This window comes from Schistocerca gregaria, chromosome 6 (assembly GCF_023897955.1).
Source record: "Schistocerca gregaria isolate iqSchGreg1 chromosome 6, iqSchGreg1.2, whole genome shotgun sequence".
NCBI lineage: Eukaryota > Metazoa > Arthropoda > Insecta > Orthoptera > Acrididae > Schistocerca > Schistocerca gregaria.
This window is the reverse complement of record NC_064925.1, coordinates 169,094,098-169,116,920: the sequence shown is the minus strand read 5'-3', so window position 1 is coordinate 169,116,920 and position 22,823 is coordinate 169,094,098.

Here is a 22,823-nt window from a genome sequence, read left to right as displayed (position 1 = left end):
AACTACAATCAACTTCAGTTGAACATCAAGTGGCATTGAGTGGCAATTTATTTCACGAAAGCAAGGTTTGATTGTTATTACTGAGGCTATCATCTGTCCATTATCGTTCGTCTGTTTTCTAGTTAAATTCGTTACTGCTGCGTCTCTTCTATATAAGAACATTACTATATCATTTTCTGCTGGTCAATATTTACGATTGATTTTATCGTATATTTTCATCTTATTTTCTTAGGCACCTTCATTCATGTACAAAGGAAAGAAACAGAAACGTTTCCTTAAATGTGAACATTTTTGAGATACGTTGTTGTAAGACAGCATCTTTAGGTTACCTTAACACATACATTACATAGAAATAGAAAAAATATGGTCTATTACTTACTTATCTTTTATATGTGTCCAGTTACTGTCGGTCAAGCACTTCTGCTTCGTATTTCTCTGATAACAACTTTGTGTCATAACCTTTCTGCTCGGTGCGCTGACATGGAGCACACATTAATCAAGCAGTTATTCATATCTTGAGTCTAGTACTCGAGATGGAAGCTTCTGAGTACTCTACTCTCATACAATATGGTGAGAATGCATTCTGTAGCGTGCTTTGCGTTTTTGTTTCTTTTCAAATGAGCTCTAGTTTATGATTATCTGGTTGTAATTTCGTTTACTAAGTGTGGGTCTATGTTCGACTCATCACATACTCTAACAATTGTTATCTAAAATCCGTAAGAGTGATAAATATCCTACAAGATAAGGTTACTTTCACGCAGGTTATCTCGCTTTAAACGATGTATTTATCCCACGTGACATATCATTTTTTGTTCAAAGACATTGTTTACGAAACATATAAAGTTTGTTCGTTCCTGTCGTGTTAATACAGCGATACGGGCTCCGTTACATACTTGGCTTTGTTTGTCAGTTATTGCTTCAGCTCACTTCATTCACTTACAAGCTGTAAGATACTTTTTTTACCTCTTTTTCGGGAGTAATAAAATTCCCACGTAGTTTGCCACTCATTTTAGAGCTTGAATGAAACCACTCAATGAGCTCACATCGCTTACTAGCAAGAAGTGACACAACTTTAAAATGCAATACATGAGATAAATAAACTTAAAGAATTCTATGAAACTTTTATTAAAGTAAAATAAGCTTCCTCCAGATTTTAAGCAAGTGTTTCTGGCAGTAAATTCCATTGTAATCTATACAAGAGAAATATTGACATACAGTTCTTTTATCGTCAAATGTAATTTCTCACCAGGTAAATATTAATTAGTTATGCGTCAATTTTCTTGGTTTTTTAAAAGTCTTTTTTTTTTTGCTTTGTTATCACATTCACTTACTCTAATGTAAGAGGACATTCGAACGTCCATCAGACAAAATACGTACCTAAGCCAGAATGAAAATGAAAAACAAGTTGAAGTCGTTTTATTAAAAAAAAAAATACAAAACGGAAAATTATAGTTATGAAACGTAATACAGTGTAATTAATAACATCAATTACGTACAATTAAAGGAACGCTAATCTGTGAACACATGGAATCATAAATAGGCTTATATGCTGTAGGAACACCTTTCACCCAGAAAAGGATTCAAAATGGGCTTTCCCTACAGCTGAATTCCTTTTGGTCCCCTGCAATGCACGAAATTTCAAAATATTTACAACAGCTGTTATCGTCAAAACAGTGTCATCATGTCTTTAGGACATTATCAGATACGGATACTGCTGAAACAGACTAACTTACCTTCTACATGAAAAGCGTCAAAACTCAGGATGTGCCGCTCTCCGCCAATGACCAATGCACATCTGACAATAGTAGCCCTGAAGCGAAACTGTTCTCGCCGTGGCTACTCGTGAAATAACTGATACAGGTAGTCTGAAGTGGACCAATTGCGAGATGGAGATGTGACGTTTCTTTTGCACATTGACACACTTCACACGTATTTTTCAGTGACATGTGTTGGAGTGCGACGTGATTTGAAGAATCTGGTAATCTCTGAGACGTATTGCAGTTGCATGCGCCCTTGGAACCTGCCTTTCCTGAGTGATTTTTAAAGTGGTAGGTTACGTGTGAAGCAGTTTTTTGCGAAATATTCCAGCGAGTGTTTTATTAGTATCGATCGATAGACAGAGATTTATAGGTCAGTAAACAGTAACGACGCCGTTAAAGGACATTTTCAGAGTTAGAGAATAAGCTTACCGCTACGCTTTAGAATAATTAAACTAAGAGATCACAATTAGTGTTTACTGTTCAGCAAGGCATCACTGTTGTTTCAGTTTCCTACTTGTTTCTAGCGCTGTTGCATAAGCTTGATCTCCCTCTCACTGATCAGATCGTATGGTCTTTTAAAAATGTTCCTTTTTATTTGAGGGTGTACTGTGGGGTGTAAATAATTGTTCTAATCATGTGCGTATATGCAAGTGCTAGTTCGCAGGATAGGTGAGTACGTTATATAGATAGGTGTAAGTCTACCTCTGTTATTCCTTCGTAGGCCACCTACGATGTCTAAAACAAATATCGAGCTGGGTGCAGGGCGGTCTGAATGAAACGTTTTCGTGTGTGATGGCAGATTTAGAGACAGAACCAGAGCCGTACAAAAGTGATCCGGCGGCCCTGGTAGAGCTGTGCACCCACCCCTTGAAAAAGTAGCTGTAAGTTTTTCTACACAGATATATTAATGTTTTTTAAGTATAATAAAACTGAAGCGTTACTGGAAAATAGTACTTAAATGAGCTATATAGGCAAAAAGTATTGCGCCCAATAATTTCAATGTATTCTTACAGCATATAAATAAAAACATGTACATAATTTTTAGGAGAGTAGAGAGTAAAACAAAATCTACGTCTTATCGTTTGTGGCATACTGCCCAGATTTATTTTACCTTGATGTACAGTAAAACAGATTTAATTTGATCCGACGAAATTAGTAACAGTATATCAATCATTAACAGGAAATAAATTGAAATGGGCTATAATTAAGTACTGAGAACGTATTCCCTCCCAAGAACTGTGTTCTTAGCATAATTTTACTTTCCATTTCTTTCCTTTGGGAGTAGCCAATTCAATGATAATGTAGTTAAATTTAGCAGCTGTATCGTATTCTGTCAACTAGATAGCCGAATTTAAAAGTCCTATTCTTCTATATACGATTTTAAGCGGCCGTTTTATCATCTTTCACTTGATAAATGTGCGTTGAAATTGTCACACATTTCCACAAAGCTATGTCGATGTTTGTATAAACATCTCTTAACCCATACTTTTCTTCATCTCTTTCTACCGGTATCTCAAAGCAGTTATTTAGCTAACTAGTTATGCTGTATCGATATTTGAGCTCCGTTTGGCATCAAAATCTGCTACATGTATTTAAAAAAAAGATATAGGGCTTTGATTTCAGTTGGCAGAAATCGTCAAAAATAGGAGGCCTTCTGTTAGACAGCATCTTATCTGCTTCACGACCGAGTGGTCAAGCTTTTCGGTCCTACATTAGAGTACCAAAGTAGCAGCAAAAACTCCATGGAATGAGCTAGCTGTGTAGACATCAGCGGTGTGAATCAAGTGGCGCCTGTTGGGTAGTGGTCATTTCTTTGTGTGCTGATTAAGCGAAAAAAAAGTACAAATGTTGTGAAATCTTATAGGACTTAACTGCTAAGGTCATCAGTCCCTAAGCTTACACACTGCTTAACCTAAATTATCCTAAGGACAAACACACACACCCATGCCCGAGGGAGGACTCGAACCTCTGCCGTGACCAGCCGCACAGTCCATGACTGCAGAGCCTCAGACCGCTCGGCTAATCCCGCGTAACTGATTAAACGAAATAACATTGTGAAAACATCGTTCGTTTCCTCTCGTGGTGAGGGAAAGGATTCTTCTGGGAGATAAGAATGCTTGCGGCAGAAGTACTCACATGCGTCATCCGGGTTAATTCTCAAATCGCCTTCCTTGTTTACTAGTAGTACAACCCGTCGTTGGGCAGGTATTTCCTTATACACTCCTGGAAATGGAAAAAAGAACACATTGACACCGGTGTGTCAGACCCACCATACTTACTCCAGACACTGCGAGAGGGCTGTACAAGCAATGATCACACGCACGGCACAGCGGACACACCAGGAACCGCGGTGCTGGCCGTCGAATGGCGCTAGCTGCGCAGCATTTGTGCACCGCCGCCGTCAGTGTCAGCCACTTTGCCGTGGCATACGGAGCTCCATCGCAGTCTTTACACTGGTAGCATGTCGCGACAGCGTGGACGTGAACCGTATGTGCAGTTGACGGACTTTGAGCGAGGGCATATAGTGGGCATGCGGGAGGCCGGGTGGACGTACCGCCGAATTGCTCAACACGTGGGGCGTGAGGTCTGCACAGTACATCGATGTTGTCGCCAGTGGTCGGCGGAATGTGCACGTGCCCGTCGACCTGCGACCGGACCGCAGCAACGCACGGATGCACGCCAAGACCGTAGGATCCTACGCAGTGCCGTAGGCGACCGCACCACCACTTCCCAGCAAATTAGGCACACTGTTGCTCCTGGGGTATCGGCGAGGACCATTCGCAACCGTCTCCATGAAGCTGGGCTACGGTCCCGCACACCGTTAGGCCGTCTTCCGCTCACGCCCCAACATCGTGCAGCCCGCCTCCAGTGGTGTCGCGACAGGCGTGAATGGAGGGACGAATGGAGACGTGTCGTCTTCAACGATGAGAGTCGCTTCTGCCTTGGTGCCAATGATGGTCGTATGCGTGTTTGGCGCCGTGCAGGTGAGCGCCATAATCAGGACTGCATACGACCGAGGCACACATGGCCAACACCCGGCATCATGGTGTGGGGAGCGATCTCCTACACTGGCCGTACACCTCTGCTGATCATCGAGGGGACCCTGAATAGTGCACGGTACATCCAAAACGTCATCGAACCCATCGTTCTACCATTCCTAGACCGGCAAGGGAACTTGCTGTTCCAACAGGACAATGCACGTCCGCATGTATCCCGTGCCACCCAACGTGCTCTAGAAGGTGTAAGTCAACTACCCTGGCCAGCAAGATCTCCGGATCTGTCCCCCATTGAGCATGTTTGGGACTGGATGAAGCGTCGTCTCACGCGATCTGCACGTCCAGCACGAACGCTGGTCCAACTGAGGCGCCAGGTGGAAATGGCATGGGAAGCCGTTCCACAGGACTACATCCAGCATCTCTACGATCGTCTCCATGGGAGAATAGCAGCCTGCATTGCTGCGAAAAGTGGATATACACTGTACTAGTGCCGACATTGTGCATGCTCTGTTGCCTGTGTCTATGTGCCAGTGGTTCTGTCAGTGTGATCATGTGATGTACCTGACCCCAGGAATGTGTCAATAAAGTTTCCCCTTCCTGGGACAATGAATTCACGTTGTTCTTATTTCAATTTCCAGGAGTGTAGATCTGCGTCTGCGCCCTAAGGCCTTACCACACAGCGTCTGGCCTTAGGTTAACTGCTTTTCACTTCGTATTTCCTGAACTATGTATCGTACAATGATGTAATGTTGTAGGTACATTCAGCAGCACATAAGGAAACTGTCGACAACATGTGTCGTGAATGTTAAAAGTCATACATGATGCAGCAGGTTTTGATGCGGCTGTATGTTTATGGCCTCATGTGTTGTATAATGATATAATTGGGAACTTCCATTCAGTGTTATATGTGCATACTGTTTATAAAATGTGTCGTGAATACAGTTAGTAGTAATGAAGTAATAGATTTCTAACCTCATGCCTCATGCGCTGCTATACTGCATGAGCAGCAGAAAAACTGTAAGTGATAAACATTATTCCTTTCATTATTTTGAAGGGGTTGTCAGCGAGAAAAAGTTTCTTAACGGTTGTAAAATATGTGTAAAGTTTGTTGCAATTCACTTTGTTTTACTGCGTAAAGTCAAACACCGGCATGCCAGTCGGAAACGACAGAGAAGACAGGGCAGTGATGACGTCAGCCAGCTGCACTCTGACCGACCCCACCCCAGGACGACAGCGCGACTGCAGCGCCCCCTCTGCGAAGAGGACATAAGCGCCGCGCCGAGTGGTCAAGGCCCACTTCTAAAGCAGCATCAAGATTAGGCACTTCAAGAGCAGCAACTTAGGAATTCTATATACCGAAGAGATTTCTTATTTTAATGTTGCCCCATGCTTGCGACACTTCTCTGTAATTGTCAAAGTTAAGTATTATCATAGTTCCTAGAATTAAAATATTCACTCTACACCGGAGTGTGCTCTGATATGAAACTTCCTGGCAGATTAAAACTGTGTGCCGGACCGAGACTCGAACTCGGGACCTTTGCCTTTCGCGAGCAAGTGCTCTACCAACTGAGCTACCCAAGCGCGATTCACGCCCCATCCTCACAGCTGTACCTCTGCCAGTACCTCGTCCCCTACCCAAACAAACTTTGGAAGATTGGAGGCGAGGTACTGGAAGAAGTAAAGCTGTGAGGACGGGGCGTGAGTCGTGCTTGGGGAGCTCAGTTGGTAGAGCACTTGCTCGCGAAAGGCAAAGGTCTCGAGTTCGAGTCTCAGTCGAGTGCCCAGTTTAAATCTGCCAGGAAGTTTCGTTGTCATAGTTCATTTCTTCATAACGGTATTATTAAGATTTGTTTGAATGATGTCCAGCGCTCCGAGAAGGCAGCCTTCCTAGCCCTCCATACTTGACGTCAAGGCAGGTTACAGCACTATGTGTTATCATTCTCAAATACTGGTGGAATAGATTCTGATAATTCACGCGACGACAAATATGCTCCATTTTTACCCCCACCTCTCTGGTACGAAGAAGGTTCTAATTCCCGTACCAAATGTTGCCTGATAGTAAGGTATACGCGTACCAAGTTTAGTTGAAATAGGAGTTGTCGTTTAAGTCTAGATGTGGGACATACAATCACAAATAGGTACACTGAGCTTGTAAAACTCTTGAGATAGCGGCAAGCACACATACAAGTGGCGGTAGTATCACGTACACACGGCACAAGAAGGCAGTGCATCAGCGGAGCTGTCATTTGTACTCAGGTGATTCATGTGAAAACGTTTCTGGCGTGATTATGGCCAAACGACCGGAACTAACAGAGTTTGTGTTGTGGTTGGCAGGAGAGCCAACCGTGTTAGTAATGGAGGCCGAAATGCACGCGTTTTAGCTCACACAGGCTGGCGTGAGGTCTGGAACATGACAAGGGAATTAGAATTGAGAAAAACGGACGTAGCTGGTGGAATACTTAACTTTAATCCATTAATGACGAACGTCGCTCTTGACATTACATGATTTACAATATCAATAGAAACTGATCATGGCGCCTTGCTAGGTCGTAGCAAATAACGTAGCTGAAGGCTGTGCTAACTATCGTCTCGGCAAACGAGAGCGTAATTTGTCAGTGAACCATCGCTAGCAAAGTCGGCTGTACAACTGGGGCGAGTGCTAGGAAGTCTCTCTAGACCTGCCGTGTGGCGGCGCTCGGTCCGCAATCACTGATAGTGGCGACACGCGGGTCCGACGTATACTAGCGGACCGCGGCTGATTTAAAGGCTACCACCTAGCAAGTGTGGTGTCTAGCGATGACAACACCATCCTCCCCCGCAAATCAGCGTACGGTTGTGGCACAAGGCTTCCGCCAATCGTGGGGAGGACCACATGTTGATGTATTCGACGAGGTGGGTAGCCTAACAACAGGCGAGGCTGTGCCACCCGCACCCTGCCATTCGGACCACGGGGAGCTAGGAAACGCCTGAAAACCTGCTACAGGCTGCACGCCAACATGCTGTGTATGCGCTCGTAGAGAGACAGGAGGGGCCGAAGGGTCGACCTCCATCGGGCCGGGGCACCCGACGGGCGAATACGACATATGGTCCGGAGCGGGCAAGAGTTCCATGTCGTAGGACAACTGGTCACGGGAAGAGGTCGGGGGCGCGTGACCCAGGGAGGCGCCCATCGGTTGCAGCGACGCATCCACTGCGGGCGTCGCCGGCGGGAGAACAGACGGCGGCGGAGGCGGCGGCGATGGCGGCGGCGGCGGTGGTGCGTCGCCATGGGGCAAAATGGAAGGCAGCGTCGGTAACACCTGGGGCTGAGGCGAGCCAGTAGCTGGGTGGCCGGGGCGCTGACTGGACGGCACCGTCGCTGAAAGCAAACGGCGAGCGGCAGGTCCCGTACGACGACAGAGGCGCAGCTGATTGAGATGCCGGCACATCTCACCACAGGCCCCCAAAACCAGATACATAGAGCTTCCGAGGCAGCGAAGAATGCGCCCTTCGAGCCAACGCCGTGAACCTCGATAGTGGCGATAGTAGACAACGTCGCCTGGAGAAAAAGTAGGTGGCTGCCGCTGTACAGGAACCTAATGCGGCGGATATAGCAAAGACATCAAGGTTCGATGATGACGACCGTGGAGCAACTCAGCCGGCGAGCGACCATCTCGGGGCTGAGAGCGATACGAGGACAAAAAGAGCAATAACGCGTCCTCCCGAGAATGAGACTCTTTCAACTTCATCATCTGTGACTTGAAAGTCCTAACCAATCGTTCAGCGGCACCGTTTGATTGCGGCGAAAACGACGCGGACGTCAGATGTTGAATACCATTGGCCTTGCAGAATGACTGAAATTCTGCGGACATGAATTGTGGGCCACTGCCGGAAACAATAGTCTGTGGAAGACTTTCAATGCAAAAGATACCGGATAACGCTTGGATGGTGACAGATGACATCGTGGAAGACATTCGGACAACAAAAGGAAAATTATTGAATGAATCTACCACAACCAACCATCGAGCGTTCCAGAATGGACAAGCAAAATCGATGTGTAAGCGTTGCCAAGGGGAAGTGGCTTTTGGCCATGCAAAGAATTTCCGCGGTGGTGCTGATTGTTGTTCGGCACACACCGTGCAAGAAGAGTACATATTCGTAATCGCGGTATCGATTCCGAACCAAGTACAGTGCTGACGAGCAAGTTGTTTCGTTCTCACTATACCCCAATGTCCTTGGTGGAGAAGCTTTAAGACAGAGGACTGTAACGAACGTGTCACCACGACCCTGGTCTGATCATTATCAGATCGCAAAAGCAAAACGCCCTGTCTCTCCTTGTGGGCCAAAAACCTGCGAACAAACGGGTCCCCGATCCGTGACTTTGACGAGGGCCATTGCGTAGCAACAAAACGCAGAACGGGAGCAAGGACAGGGTCGGCAGCTGTGGCTGTAGCTACACGATGAAAATCAATTGGAAACGATTCGACCACGTCATCGGTTTCCGCATCAATGAACATGCAAGCTAGTTCGGAGGAATCGAATGCCCTATCCTCAGCAACAGGCAAGCGGAACAACAAATCAGCGTTTCCGTGCTTAGCAGTGGACCGATACAAAATATCGTAGCGGTACTGCGAGAGGTAAATAGACCAGCGAATGAATTTCTGCGCTGTACGTGGAGGGACAGGTTTGTTCGGATGAAAAAGCGATGTCAAAGGTTTGTGGTCTGTGATGATGGTAAAATGACGCCCATACAAGAAATCATGAAACTTTGTAACACCAAATACGAGAGCCAATGCTTCTTTCTCGATCTGTGAATAATTTCTTTGAGTAGACGACAGCAATTTGGACGCAAAGGCAATAGGGCGATCGTGCGATCCATCTTAGTGCGCAAGCACAGCACCTATCCCGAAATCCGAGGCATCCACCATCAACAAGAGGGGCTTCTGGGGATCGAATGGTGTAAGGCTAGTATTGGAATGCAACGCCGATTTCAACTGGCGAAAGGTGCGTTCGCATTCCGTCGTCCAGACGAACGGAACACCCTTACGGCGTAAGCGATGAAGCGGAGCTGGAATGGAAGAGGCCTGTGGCACATAGCGATGGTAGTAATTTATTTTTACCAGTGCACTCTGTACCTGCTTCAAATTCTGCGGCGACGGCAAGTCTTGTATGGCACGAAGGGGCGTGGGACTGGGATGTATCCCTTGGGCATTGAGTACATGTCCCAGGTATGGCAAGTCCCGAGCAAAAAACACACATTTCTCCTTCCGCAAGCGAAGACAATTTTGTCGCAAGACCTGAAATAATTTTCGGAGATTGGCCAAATGTTCTTGTTCCGTCTTTCCAGAGATCACAATATCGTCCAGATAATTTGCTGCAGTAAGGACAGACGCACAAACAGTTTGTAGATATTGCTGAAACAGTGCAGGGGCGGATGCACACCCGAATGGCAGTCGTTTGAATTGATACAACCGAAGATGCGTGTTAACCACCAAAACGCGCTGGCATTCTTCGTCCACTGGTATTTGCAAGTACGTATCTGCGAGGTCCAACTTTGAAAAATATTTACCCGGGCGCAGTTTGTCAAAAAGATCGTCCGGGCGGAATAAATGAAAAGTTGCAATCACTAGTTCTGGATTTACTGTTGCCTTGAAGTCCACACAAAGTCTCAACTTTCCGGAAGGTTTTGGCAGAATTACTAAGGGTGATGCCCAGAGAGGAGCCTGCATACGTTCAATTATACCTTGTGATTCCAAATCGTGTAATGTTTTTGCGACCTCATCACGCAATGCGTGGGGAACATTGCGCGCTCTGAAAAATTTCGGTTGCGCGTTGAATGGTTCAAATGGCTCTGAGCACTATGGGACTTAACATCTATGGTCAACAGTCCCCTAGAACTTAGAACTACTTAAACCTAACTAACCTAAGGACAGCACACAACACCCAGCCATCACGAGGCAGAGAAAATCCCTGACCCCGCCGGGAATCGAACCCGGGAACCCGGGCGTGGGAAGCGAGAACGCTACCGCACGACAACGAGATGCGGGGCGGTTGCGCGTTGACTTACAGTTCCAAATGTGCTTTACAGTTCTTAGCGCATCCGAGGCCCGCTGCAAAAATGTCTGCAAATTCTTCACACAGACGAGAAACACTGTCTGAAGGTACAGTCTGGTTCACTGAGAGGACCTGATTTAGTATAGACAAGTTAAACAACTGCAATAAATCGAAACCAAACAAGTTCACTGCAGAAGAAGAACGAAGGACGTAAAATGACACAAGTTTTATTTGTCCTTTGTATGTTGCAAGAAGGCTGCACTGTCCTACCACAGGGATACGTTGCCCTGAATAGCTTGTTAACTGAACATTTGCGGCACGCAAGGAGGTGTGCCCAGTAGTTTGTGTCTTGATTGATCAGTGAAACTGCAGCTCCGGTATCGAGCTGGAATGGTAGCACTTTGCCGTTAATGTCCAAGTCTACAAAACGTTTACTGTCCTGTTGACGACAAGAGCGACTGTCTCGTGCAACGTGAACTGACACTGGTACATAATCACTTGCGACTTGACGAGAGTTCCGGCGATGTCGACACACACTATTTTTGGGACGAACACAGTCACTGTTAGAGAAAGTGGCACTGGGCGCAGTGGAATGAACTACAAGAATTTCCATGGGCGAAGTTTCGCGAGCCTGAGTATCCTTGGTTCGATTTCGATTCCGGTGCGAAGCAAAGGGCCTGGAACGGTTTTGAGCTTCCGATCTGAGCTGTTTCTGGCAAACACTCTGAACATGTCCTTTTTTATTACAATAAAAGCAAATAGCTTGGCGTGAAGGGCAATTCTCACGCGAATGTTTAGTAGCACACCACGGGCATGATTTGATCACTGCATTTGCTAGCTGGCGCGGCACACGAGACTAAGAGCCTGGCGGCAGCGGAGCGGCCAGGCGCGAGGGCTGTATACTGCTCCGTGCAGCTCGCCCGGCGGGCCGGTTAACCTGACACACTGCTGGCGAAGTTTCAAGTGATTCCTGAGCAAAGTCAAGTGTGTCATGCCGATCCAATATGTCCATCACTTGTTGAAGGGAGGGATTTACTAGTTTCAAAATCTGTTCCCTTATACGAACATCAGAAACGTTGTTTGTATTTGCATTATGTACCACAGTATCCGAATAAGGTAGGCCACATTGACACTCAAAAGCACAATCCCTAGTAAGGCCTCGCAAGGTTGCTACCCACTCCCGGTTAGTCTGACCTGCCGTACGTTTTGTACGAAAGAAGGTATACCGTTTGGCAGCTACATTGACTGATTCTTTGAAATATGCATCTAATGCAGACAAAATTTCTTCTTAGGACAGAGTTGCTACGTCGCGTCGGGGAAATAATTTGACTATCACACGGTACGTGGTCACCCCTACGGACGATAACAAAAAAAGGCTGCCGCTCGTTGCCTTGAATTCTGTAGGCGGCGAGATGGAATCCAAATTGGCGTGACCACTCCGTCCAGCTTTCCAGCGCAGCATCAAAAGGCCGAAAAGTGGGCACAACAGCGTGTTGCGGCTGCGTTAGCGGTGAAGCGGCTGCTGCCGCATCGTTTTGCATCGCACGTTGACCCTGAACGAGTTGTCCAAGGGCATCCTGTAAGGCCTGCGTCTGCCGGTTCTGCAAGCGATAAAATTCGGACAGTACATCTGGAGATTGTGGCGAAGCCATTACTCAAGTAAATCAGGGCAATTTAGATAAGAACACCTTTACTCTCGTCGCCAATGTTGTGGTTGGCAGGAGAGCCAACCGTGTTAGTAAAAGAGGCCGAAATGCACGCGTTTTAGCTCACACAGGCTGGCTTGAGGTCTGGAACATGACAAGGGAATTAGAATTGAGAAAAACTGACGTAGCTGGTGGAATACTTAACTTTAATCCATTAACGACGAACGTCGCTCTTGACATTACATGATTTACAATATCAATAGAAACTGATCATGGCGCCTTGCTAGGTCGTAGCAAATAACGTAGCTGAAGGCTATGCTAACTATCGTCTCGGCAAATGAGAGCGTAATTTGTCAGTGAACCATCGCTAGCAAAGTCGGCTGTACAACTTGGACGAGTGCTAGGAAGTCTCTCTAGACCTGCCGTGTGGCGGCGCTCGGTCTGCAATCACTGATAGTGGCGACAGGCGGGTCCGACGTATACTACCTGACCGCGGCCGATTTAAAGGCTACCACCTAGCAAGTGTGGTGTCTGGCGGTGACACCACACTTTCAATGTAGAGTGGTAGTTTGTGCAACCCGTATGGGACATTCCATTTCTAAAATCACTAGGGAATTTGATATTTCGTGAGCCACAGCGCCAAAAGTGTGCCTAGAATACCAAATTATCGGTAGTACCTCTCATCATGGACAACGCTGAGGTCAACGTCATTCTCTTAACGACCGAGAGCAGCGGCGTTTGCTTAGAGTTGTCGGTGCTAAGAGATAAGCAATGTGGGGCGTATGACGAACGCATCCATTAAGACATTGCGGCGAAATTTGGCGTTAATGGGTTCTGGCAACAAGCGACCGACGCGAGTGCCTTTGCTGACACGACGAAATGGTCTGCGGTGCCCTTCCTCAGTTAATGTGTGAACGTGTGTGAAATCTTATGGGACTTAACTCCTAAGGTCGTCAGTCCCTAAGCTCACACACTACTTAACCTAAATTATCCTAAGGACAAACACACACACCCATGCCCGAGGGAGGACTCGAACCTCCGCCAGGACAAGCCGCACAGTTCACGACTGCTGCGCCTTAAACCGCTCGGCTAACTCAGTTAGTGACCATATCGTTGGGCCCTAGACGACAGGGAAACCACGGCCTAGTAAGATGAGTCCCAATTTCAGTTAGTAGGAACTGATGGTGTGGCTCAACTGTGGCGCAGACCCAACGGAGTCATGGACCCAATTTGTCAACAGGGCAGTATGCTAACTGGTGGCGGCTACATAATGGTGTTGGATTTGTTTACATCGAATGGCTTTAGTTCTCTGGTCCAACTGAACTGAGCATTGACTGGAACCGGTCATGTTTGGCTGCATAGAGACCATTTTCAGCCATTCACCGATGGAATGTCTATGGATGACAATATGCCAAGGCAGTCGGCCACAACTGACCGCGATTGGTTTGAAGATCAATCTAGGAAAGTCCAGTCTATTATTTGGCCACCCAAATCCTCCGACACGAATGCCATCGAACATTTATGGGAGATAGTTGAGACGACAGTTTGCGCACAAAATCCTGCACCAGACACTTTTTCACTATTACACTCGGTCTTAGAGGCAGCACAACTCACCATTCCTGCAGCGGACTTGCAACGACTTGTCGAGTCCCTGCTCCGTCGAGTTGCTGCATTACTTCTGGCAAACGGAAGCCCGACGCGATATCTGGAGGTAAACCATGACTTTTGCCACGTCAGTCGACATTACGTCCACTTTCATGGTGTTGTTGTTGTGGTCGTCAGTCCTGAGACTGGTTTGATGCAGCTCTCCATGCTACTGTATACTATGCAACCTTCTTCATCTCCCAGTACTTACTGCAACCTACATCCTTCCGAATCTGCTTAGTCTATTAATCTCTTGGTCACCCTCTACGATTTTTACCCTCCACGATGCAATCCAGTACTAAATTAGTGATCCGTTGATACCCCAGAGCCGGCCGCGGTGGTCTAGCGGTTCTAGGCGCTCAATCCAGAACCGCGCGACTGCTACGGTCGCAGGTTCGAATGCTGCCTCGTGCATGGATGTATGTGACGTGTTTAGGTTAGTTAGGTTTAAGTTCTAGGGGATTGATGATCACAGATGTTAAGTCCCATAGTACTCAGAGCCATTTGATGCCACAGAACACGTCCTACCAGCCGATCCCTTCTTCTTGTCAAGTAGGGCCACAAACTGCTCTTTTCCCCATTACTATTCAATACCTCCTCTTTAGTTATGTGATCTACCCATCTAATCTTCAGCACTCTTCTGTATCACCACATTTCGAAAGCTTCTATTCTCTTCTTGTCTGAGCTATTTATCGTATATGTTTCAATTCCATACATGGCTACACTCCATACAGATACATTCAGAAAAGGCTTCCTGACACTTAAATGTATACTCGATGTTAACAAATTTTTCTTATTCAGGAACGCTTTCCTTGCCATTGCCAGTCTACATTTTATATCCTCTCTACTTCGACCAGCATCTGTCATTTTGCTCCCCAAACAGCAAAACTCCTTTACTCCATGGATTATAATACCTACTGCGAATTTTTCTTCTGTTTCCTTTACTGCTTGCTCAATATACAGTTTGAGTAACATCTGGTACAGGTGTAAGTAGGCTGATTAGGTTTTTTTTATTGGTAACGCCGCCGCCAAGTAGCGCTCTGTATAAAAATCACTGGCTGTGCCGTGTGCAGTCTGTGGCTGGCTTGCATTGTTGTCTGCCATTGTAGTGTTGGGCAGTGGCAGCTGGATGCTAACAGCGCGTAGCGTTGCGCCGTTGGAGGTGAGCCGCCAGCAGTGGTGGACGTGGGTAGAGAGATGGCGGAGTTTTGAAATTTACTAAGGTAAATACATTGTTTGTTCCTATTAAAATCTTTCATTTGCTAACTATACCTATCAGTAGTTAGTGCCTTCCGTAGTTTGAATCTTTTATTTAGCTGGCAGTAGTGGCGCTCGCTGTATTGCAGTAGCTTGAGTAACGAAGATTTTTGTGAGGTAAGTGATTTGTGAAACGTATAGGTCAATGTTAGTCAGGGCCATTCTTTGGTAGGGATTTTTGGATACCTCACTGGAATCTTCTGATTTTTTCTTGTAGTTTGTGTAATTAATGTAGATTTTGTTTATTGCTAGTGTGTAATTGTAGAGAGAATCTGCCTTGTAGTTGTAGTCTTTCATTGTTGTACAGTACAACAGTTGTGGCATGCATGTAGAGTTGCACCAAGTATTTCGCAGCTGCGCTTGCAATTGACTAGATATTATTTTCAGTGCTACGTTAATGTGTTCTCTTATTTTTGCTCTTCAAATTGTGCTTTTCTGTGTTGTCGTGTGAAATATTGTGACAATAATGGCGTGTAAAAAACGTAATACTAGGCTCCAAAGTAAACTGAGAAATGACAGTGAAGACGAAACCAGTGTGTTAGCGCCACCGAGTAATGAATTAACTAATGTTCAAAGTAGTAATTTGGTAATTGTACATAGGGAAATGGAGCGGGCTGCAAACAATGGTGTAGACAGTGAAACAAGTAGTGAAGAGGGAACAATTATCGATCGATCAGTCGGCAACAGCTCGCCTCAGGATTCCGAAATGACAGGACATATTCTTGCAAATACTGTAGATTCAGGTTTTGCATCCTCACCATTTTCTCAAATAAGTCAAGACACATTTTCTGTTTTTCAAACTGCGAATATTGCCGGTTCAAATGCATTGCCGAATAGCACTAAGGAACATGTTTCAGACACCAGTGCATTGTTATTACAATTAATGCAACAAATGGCACAAAAGCTTCAAAAGTTAGACACAATGGAACAAAATCTTCAAAAGTTAGACGCAATAGAACAAAAGCTTCAAAAGTTAGACTCAGTTGAACATACGCTTGAACAAACACGTGAAGATTTAACTACTGAATTACATAAAATCGAATTGAAATATCAAAAAGTCTGTAATGACGTAAAAACACAAATTTGTGAGCATTTCCCACCTATTTTTTCGCGGCATGGAAATGCATTATAGAATCACGAAACAGCCATAAAAGAACTGCAAACTATTGTTCATGAAAATCATGAGACCTTGCCAGCCAGAATTGACTCAGTTGCATCTACCGATTCGGTTACACAACTTGTAAAAACTCAGCAAAACTTAAAGGACACAGTAGATACGATTTCAACACAAATGGAAACTCTGAAATTTGGTTCAGAAAAACACACTGAGGAAATAAGTACACTACCGGAGAAAGTAGCCGAAGTTTCGGATCAGTTCATTAACTTATCTGCAAAGGTAGATGATGATCTGAATGATACAGAAGAGTGCGAACAAATTAGGAAATTCAAACAAAATCAGAATCAAACTAATACACAACACCAAAGAGAAATCCAGGAAGTACAAGATCAGCTGACACAGGTAATACAAGAATCACGTATTTCAGATGACACTCGCACTCCAACACGGGACTTAGAAATACGGAAAAGCCACAAAATAATAACACAGGGCATTTCGGAAATTATGAAAGAAATTGGCAAGGTGCACCGAATTTTGAGATGGAACCGCCGACACGACGTAACAATGACCGATATGCTACCCACCGACACGATGATTTTGACTATAAGCTGTTCATTACTGCACGTAAATTCAAAACATTTAAGAATTCTGGCAACGACATTCATCCACAAGCGTGGCTCCATCAATTCTCTCATTGTTTTCCTCCCAACGGGTCATTTGAGCACAGATTAGAGTTTATGTGTGGCTACTTGGAGAATGAACCAGCTGTAAGAATACGATCGGTCATTCACGATTGTCACAGTGAAGGAGAATTTTACCATTCCTTCCTTTCAGCATATTGGTCTCAAGCTACACAAGACCGAGTAAAACATCATAATGATGAAACATTTCGAACAATCTGAATTTTCCAGTCTTGTGAAATATTTCGAAGACATGTTGCACAAGAATCAGTACCTGTCAAACCCATACAGCCCCTCAGAACTCATCCGCATTTGCTTAATCAAATTGCCTGAACATTTTCGACATATTACTTTTGGCAGGACGTAACAAAGACGACATTGAAAGCTTTTCGGGACTGTTACAAGAACTGAAAATTGACACTGACAATCGCGGAACGCGAAAACAGGAGCACAACAATTACAGGTCACACCTGTCACAATTCCGCGATGACAGAAATAATACACGACATGGCCATTCGTACAACGTAAATCGTGACCAAAACAGACACCAACAGTATGACAACCGTTGGCAGAGTAGTAATAGTTACAGAGAAAGATAGCATTTCCGTAGTAATGAATATTACACAGACAATCATAGAAACAGAAAACATGGCAATCAGAATTATTATTATCACAGGAGACAGAATAATTTCAGACGCAACGGTCCAGCGCGCAGTTACGATTCAGGGAGAAATTCTCCACCACGTGACCGACAAGAAAGAAACTATGGAATCTACCGACATGACGACAGACCTGAATTTCATCAGAACTGGCTGGATTCAAACAGAGCTGGGACCTCTCGACAAGGTGAATTTGTAGAAGTTAGATCTCCAAATCCCAATAACGACGCGCACCAACAAAGAAACAGACAATGACTCGCACCGCAGGCAGCCACCTGCGCCTGCTGGCTCAGAGAAAAATAACAGAGACGCTAACCTTGAGAAAAGATTTAGCATTCCTTACCGACATATAAAACATGATAATTGCTTTTCAGTTGACAGTCTGCGTACTAGGAAGAGTAAAGGTTTACACCACATTTCACATGTAAAACCGTTTATTGAATGATAATCTTCTGTTTAACTTAGTCTTTGCCATAAAACTTTTTACTTCACATTTCTAGTATGCTTTGTCAGACTTAGAAACTGTTAACATGCAACAATGTTTTGAAGTTAACTATCCAGTCTAGAACCTAGGGAACATTTTAAACAGAAATTACAAATGCATTGTTATAGTGAACTGAGGACACAGTGTTATTGGGTGTGTACCTTCTTGCTTGTTAGTGCCACGATTACGTAACGACCATAAGGCTCACATAGTTGAACATTTACCAGTACTGCTAATGAGATTTTAATGCAACATTTTGGGTTTACTTGAAAATACATTCTGGATTTAAAGTACTTTCTGTGAGATACCAGATGGCACAGTGGTTAGTGTATGTGACAGATACACGATTTTATCACGACGCTACTAATAAGTGACAATTTACAATGTTGCTTTTGCGGTTTATCTGTTTTATATCTGCACAGTTTTTCTGAATTCATCTGGAAAGGAAAACACGTTCTAGTAGTAACTTTTGTGGTATAGCTACAATGAGACAGCCTTTTCCGTAGCACAACAATACGTTACAGCACAGTACTTTCTTCATCATGGCAATAAGCGTAATAGCTAACATATTTATACTCAAAGCATTTCACTTTTGTTTATCATGAGGTACGTATATTGACTTCTGCAGAAGGTAGCTTTCGGAGGACGATAACTACGACACTTCCACAGAATTATCTTACAAGAAGACGCACATTTAGCGCTACAGGACACACATTTGAGTGATTGATTTTTTACTTGAACCATTTATTTTTTAAGATTTTTGAATTACAAAAGAAAGTTTTTCTTGGTGCATTTCATTCCATTGCTGTAATCTGTAACGCCTGAGGGTATAATTAATTGAGCCTCATGGGGGTACACGCATACTTTGTGTACCATTTGCATAGCAAGCACAAGGAGCCCTAGCTAATATGGTATTTGCTTATACAACTTTACACATCGCTACCATGTTCTCTAACACATAAAATACACAGCTATCTGATCATTTAGCAGAGAAACAGACATTTTTTTACTACATCAGTGACAGGTGGATAACTTATGAAATTCTATTTTGTCTCTACTTTGTGAAATGATGTTTTCGGAACCATTGTGATACTATGAGAGGTTTGAATGATGTATTTGGTATGGGATCATGATTTTAAAAGTACGTATAAGGCAGATGACGCTTTTGATATGAGCAGAGAATTTTTTTTAGGTTTTGAAATTATTGGAGGAAACTACGACGATTTTGAGAGTTGACTGAGGTGCTATGATGTTATTATTACGATGACTATGTGTATTATGCTGTTGCGGTATGTTTATGATCAATAAGCTGATGCTATATGAGTTATTTGATTATACTACGTATCTGTTATGATGAAATATTGAAGAAGTGTCGACGAATAAGGTAAGGAATAATGAGTAGTGGTTAGGGACTCTGGTTTCTGAAAAAGGTGGTTGGAAACTAAGAATCGTACTTTAAAGAGTTATGAAATGTATGTAAATGCGTGAATGTATTACAATGCCGACGGAACTTTTTTGGACACTGTTATATCAATAGGATTTTGTTTCTACAGATTTGTAACGCAAGTTCCTGACCTGTGAAATTTTTTATATGAGACTGCCACTGTAGCGGAAACTGGTGTCGTAAATATTTCGGTAAGAAAGTTAAGTGACCACCTGCACGTAATGCGTCTTGGGCACCAAGATGCGCGACAGCCACCTGGAAACAAGTCATTAGTGTGTGCCTTTCAGAGGCATAGTTGAAAAAAAAGGGGCCATTATCCTCGCTATTGACATTTCTTTGTAGAAAGCATCGCAAATACGACACCCCCAAAACGCCATATGGCTAGTGAATGACGTTTCACGCCTTGCTTCGCCTATTTTGTGTAATACCTAGTTTTTAGCTGCACTGCAGCATTGGTTACAATAAAATTTAATGGATGTACTAATATAAATATTTTATGCCTACAGATCCAGTAAATAATAACTTTATTTTTGTGGTGCACCACTTTAAATATATAGACATTAAGATATGAGCAGACATTTCCCTAATCTGCATTGTTGTTTTTACTGTAATATTTTTTCTGCTTGAGCTTTGTTATGTTTAGATATAAGTTGTTGCATTTGCTGCTGCTTGCTTTGCCAATTTCCATTTTTTTTGTCATTGCTGTTTGTGTTAATTTGTTTTGTGCTGCTGCATTGCCTCTTCCCTTAGTTTAGCATCTGAGCTCAGTAGATTTAAGTTAGCTTAAGAGGGGGTAGCCTATATAAAAGAATGAGTTACGTTGAATTGGAAGAAATGCACTGAGAGGTTATACAAAAAATGCACAGAAAGCAGGTATAGGTAGGATTCTCTTGGAAGTAAATGATGAGGTAAGATACTGGAAAATAAATGATGAGGTAAGAAATATGTGAACATATAAATACAGAAAGCATGTTGGATAAGATTTTTTTGGTGGAAACAAATGTTGAAATAAGACGAAAGATTTGTGGAATGAAGATTTGGGTTGGACTGCAGTACCAAATGTTACCCTGAAAACAAACCCTGTCCTTTCCTTTTGTGTTATCCCACTATGTGTTTGTGTACCCTTGTGTATTTGTTTTCTTTCTGTCTCTGTGTACTGTTTCATAGAAATTTTTCTCTTCTAATACTAAGCTACATTCACTATGATGAGGAATACTGTTATCCTCAAATACAATTTGCATTAATAACATGTTATTTACATCGTAAAGATGTTTAGACATTATTTATTCTGTTTTGTTTTAATGCTCATGGGTGAAGTTGAGGTTTCAAAAGTTATTCTGATCTTTTATGTATGTGTTTATGTCATAATTTTTGTAACACATTGTTATTTCGGTCTTTTGTAAAGCCTGTATTACTGCAAATGTTATCTGTACTATTATGTTCTTTAATGATATATTTCGTACCTTTGTTATTGTATTCTCATGTTATAAAATTGTAATTGACACCAGTTCATCAAATTAAGTAACTTGTAAATTACATTTCACTGCACACGTTTCTGTTGGTCATAGTATATGGACAACATGTGAGAAGAAGAACTGATAGTGTTTGCATGTGTGTTAATAATTCAGCAAGGGACTGGACAACAGCATTGCTCGTTCTAAGGACAATTCCAAAAACTTTGTGCTTGCACAAGTACTGGTTGATGGACTTGCTATATTCTCTGCAAGACTCTTCGATGGTGATTGTCCACCTGCACAGTCGCAACAGATGGCTGCTGGCTATCTATACAAGGACTGAAGTGGGTCTACACCTTTGACGACCCACCAATACCATTATTTCTACAAGGACTGCAGTGGGTCTGCACCTCTGGTGGCCCACCAATACCGTAATCTCTAGCAGGACTACAATGTGTCTACTCTGTGACCACCTACCTACCAATATTCTTTAAAACTTCGACTGACTCTGCTGTGTTTTTGCTCTGTTGTGGCCCATTACCTGTCTGCATGTCAAGAGTCAGCACTGTCTTTCCGTTGAAAGGACAACACTACTTCTCCAAGACTGCATGGAAATCCACTATTTCCATGTGAATTTTATTTTACTACTCAGACTTTGAGAAAAACACTGCAATTTTACTTTGATGGATGATCAGGACTGTCTTTATGGACTGTAAGAAAATTTTAGCTTTTGACCAACATTGTATCGATAAGTGTGTGCATTTCATTTCTTTGTCATTGTAATTATGAAAAAATTTTTCAAATCTGTATAGCCCACTGCCCAAAACAATTTGTAATTTTTTTGTGGGGAGCATGGGGGCTGTTTAGGTTTTTTTTTATTGGTAACGACGCCGCCACGTAGCGCTCTTTATAAAAATCACTGGCTGTGCCGTGTGCAGTCTGTGGCTGGTTTGCATTGTTGTTTGCCATTGTAGTGTTGGGCAGCGGCAGTTGGATGCTAACAGCGCGTAGCGTTGTGCAGTTGGAGGTGAGCCGCCAGCAATGGTGGACGTGGGTAGAGAGATGGCGGAGTTTTGAAATTTACTAAGGTAAATACATTGTTTGTTCTTTTTAAAATCTTTCATTTGCTAACTATAATTATCAGTAGTTATTGCCTTCCGTAGTTTGAATCTTTTATTTAGCTGGCAGTAGTGGCGCTCGCTGTATTGCAGTAGCTTGAGTAACGAAGATTTTTGTGAGGTAAGTGATTTGTGAAACGTATAGGTTAATGTTAGTCAGGGCCATTCTGTCGTAGGGATTTTTGGAAGTGAGATTGCGTTGCGCTAAAAATATTGTGTGTCAGTTTAAGCACAGTCTTGTAATAATTTTTCAAAGGGGACGTTTCACAGGCTACAACCTTGTCTGACTCCCTTACCAACCACTGCTTCCCTTTCAAGCCCCTCCACTCTTATTACTGCCATCTGGTTTCTGTGCAAATTGTAAATCGTCTTTTGCTCCCTGTATTTTACCCCTGCCAACTTTAGACTTTGAGAGAGAGTATTCCAGTCAACATCGTCAAAAGCTTTCTCTAAGTCTACAAATGCTAGAAACGCAGGTTTGTCTTTTCTTAATCTATGTCATAGGGCCAGTATTGCCTCACGTGTTCCAAC